Source organism: Limulus polyphemus, unplaced genomic scaffold (genome assembly GCF_000517525.1).
Source record: "Limulus polyphemus unplaced genomic scaffold, Limulus_polyphemus-2.1.2 Scaffold4279, whole genome shotgun sequence".
Taxonomy (NCBI): Eukaryota; Metazoa; Arthropoda; class Merostomata; order Xiphosura; family Limulidae; genus Limulus; species Limulus polyphemus.
Genome location: NW_013669889.1, coordinates 6838 through 9563, shown reverse-complemented (window position 1 = coordinate 9563; position 2726 = coordinate 6838). Strand labels below are relative to the sequence as shown.

The following is a 2726-nucleotide window of genomic DNA, read 5'->3' as shown; positions in this document are numbered from 1 at the left end:
CGATTAGTAAAGGCATATTAGTTTTTTTATATACTTTTACTGACCAATCAAATACAGCAGATACGAGATCTTTTAAATGTACTTAAAAGTGCCTATATGTGTCACTACAACATAAAAAATACAGAAAATGGTAACTAGCTGTGGTCACAGGAAAAAAAGCCACAACATTTTTAATATCCAAATACAATGTAAAATTATACGACAAAAAAAAAACATTCTTAAGTTATTTATTTATTTATAGCATGATGCTATTCGCCTGGTTTACCACTTACCTGAAGAACATATCTGACCTGAGGAACGTGGTGCCTAACCTGACCTCACATGTGATCAGTCTGGATTACGATCCTGGATGCTCCTCTAACATTTCGTAAATTATATATTGAATTTAATAACACATAATCTAATCTAAGGATTTCTTCATTAAGGTTCGTAGTGTCATGCTTTTTGATCAAAGAGCACTATACAAACAGTCTGTTAACTTGACAAGTATATTTATCTATAATGCAGAGTCAAGTGCACTTTTCAGGCATATACGAGGTCAATCATCACATGAATGAGTGAAATAATTCAATAATTTAACTTCTATTATATGAACTTAAAAAAATTATAAACATAAATTTTCAAATTGTGACTTTTCCACTACATTCCTAGTTTGTTTGGGTCTACAAGCTACAATCTGGTTCAGGGTTGTTCAACTGGCAACCCGTCAACCACCAGGAAAAATTATATATAAAAAAAATGTAGCTCATAACAACAGAGCTAATTTTAGTACCTTTGATTTGGGGGGGGGGGATAATTTGTTTAATTTTTGTCATCTACTACTGCATGACATTTGTTTTTAATACCACTAAACTTGAATAGATCTATTACGTGTATTAACATAGACAACAATTACAGTGTGGTCCATTCAGACAGCAGTTCCAATACATGACACGCTTTTAGCACTAAGTTGGACAACCTTGATGTAGCTCAACCAGATATGAAAATACGAATTAACCGATATTCCTGAGAATACAGTAGAACAAAATAACTGCGCGTAACGTGATCTTGTTCATGCACTGTCCATTAGCTGAAGTGCTTTTCATCTGCAGTTTACTCTAGAATCTAGATGTGGAGATTTTGAAACCACTGCCTTACTCTTCACGCGAAAATAGAAGCGCACTTGTCTTAAAGTTGTTAATATAAATTTCCTAAGCCAGCACAAATTAAAATACATTTTATCATCGCATTCTGAAGCAAACGCTCAAGTTTCATCATGTGTAAGTTGTTATATGATGAAAGGTATTCTTATGACATACCACCCACACCTTCACACCTCCCAAGATAAACACAAGGGCCTGTACTATCAGTTTGTCCATCCATTAAATATATATATATATCATACTGGTTACAATATGAACTCATACTTTATACCACAATCAGCTAAACCTGTGAACTGAATAACCATTTTGTTAAACCGTTGATATACGTCATATACACGTATTTTTATAACAGTAATCTGTAATTGTATATTTTTTCATAGTAAATTTCGAAATAATTTTTGACATTTTAAAAAAGAAAACGATATACACTTTTTATGATGATATTAACCTATAATTTAGATCTCCGAACGACATTAAGTTTCATTAGGCTTAAGTAGTACAGAAAAAATATAAATTTTATATAATCAACTATACTCTGATACAAATTAATGATATGTAACCAATTAAAAGTAGTCTTAACACAGCACGTAAAAGCAACGAACGACACCGATATTGTTGTCGCGTGCCTTAACACAAAAGTGAATGAAAACGAGAGCAATAACGAGTGACATGACGTTCCACATCTTGGAATGATATTAAATGAAAGTATCGTGACATTCTCGGGGTATTTATTGTTATTTTAAGTTATAATTACTTGAAATGTTTCTACATTTCTCTTCTCTACTGAGAAGGGAGGGGTGGTGATTGTGGTTCTGTATAAATGTGGCAACACGCAAAAACAATACCGAGGAAGACAAATTTAGACTATTGTATATTGTTTTTGTTGTTGTTTAGAGGGTTTTAACATAACGCGATGATTGCATGGCCTTGTAGCTACAGAAATGTTGCATAAACAACACTATTCCAAGATATGAAAACAAAGCTTTTACTTAATCAAGCAATAAAAATCTCAAATGAAATTCATTTTAAAATTTAAGGTACTGTTTGTATTTTTGTGTGCGTGCGTGGAAAAGCGTTCAAACCATACCTGGAATCAAACACTCAATACAAATTTGAAGAAACAACTGGGGCAACCTTGGCTTACACAGAATTTACTATTGCACCTACTTGATTGGTGTGAATCAAGGTTGTTTTTTTCTAACTTGTCTTGTGTATTTGATACCGGTGGATGAAGACAAGAGTTATGTTTTGAAAGTTGTTGCATATCTTATAATAGTAATAATAACACAGTAGATTACAAGGCATAAACATGGCGTCTTTCCACATTGACAATGTTCTTGTTGTAGCATGAAGCTCCAGTAAGTGATAGGAAACTAGAAAGTAAAAGATAATCTTAATACCACGCACGTACGCAGGAGGAGGAGGAGTATAGGGGGGGGGCGAACCCCCTTGGGGGGTTTAAAACAATGCTCGTATAGTTATAGTGCAGCTACTTATGGTACTTAATGTTTTATACATAGTTTTCATTCTTCTGATGAATGTTTTGAATTTCGCGCAAAGCTACACGAGGGCTATCTGCGCTAG

At 33.6% G+C, this 2726-nt stretch overlaps 1 protein-coding gene across 1 annotated transcript in view; it reads right to left on the bottom strand.

The window, feature by feature from the left end:
- Positions 1–2726, bottom strand: part of LOC106470904 (ATP-citrate synthase-like) — a 56631-nt gene that overhangs the window by 50784 nt on the left and 3121 nt on the right. The gene's annotated exons all lie outside the window — the stretch shown is intronic.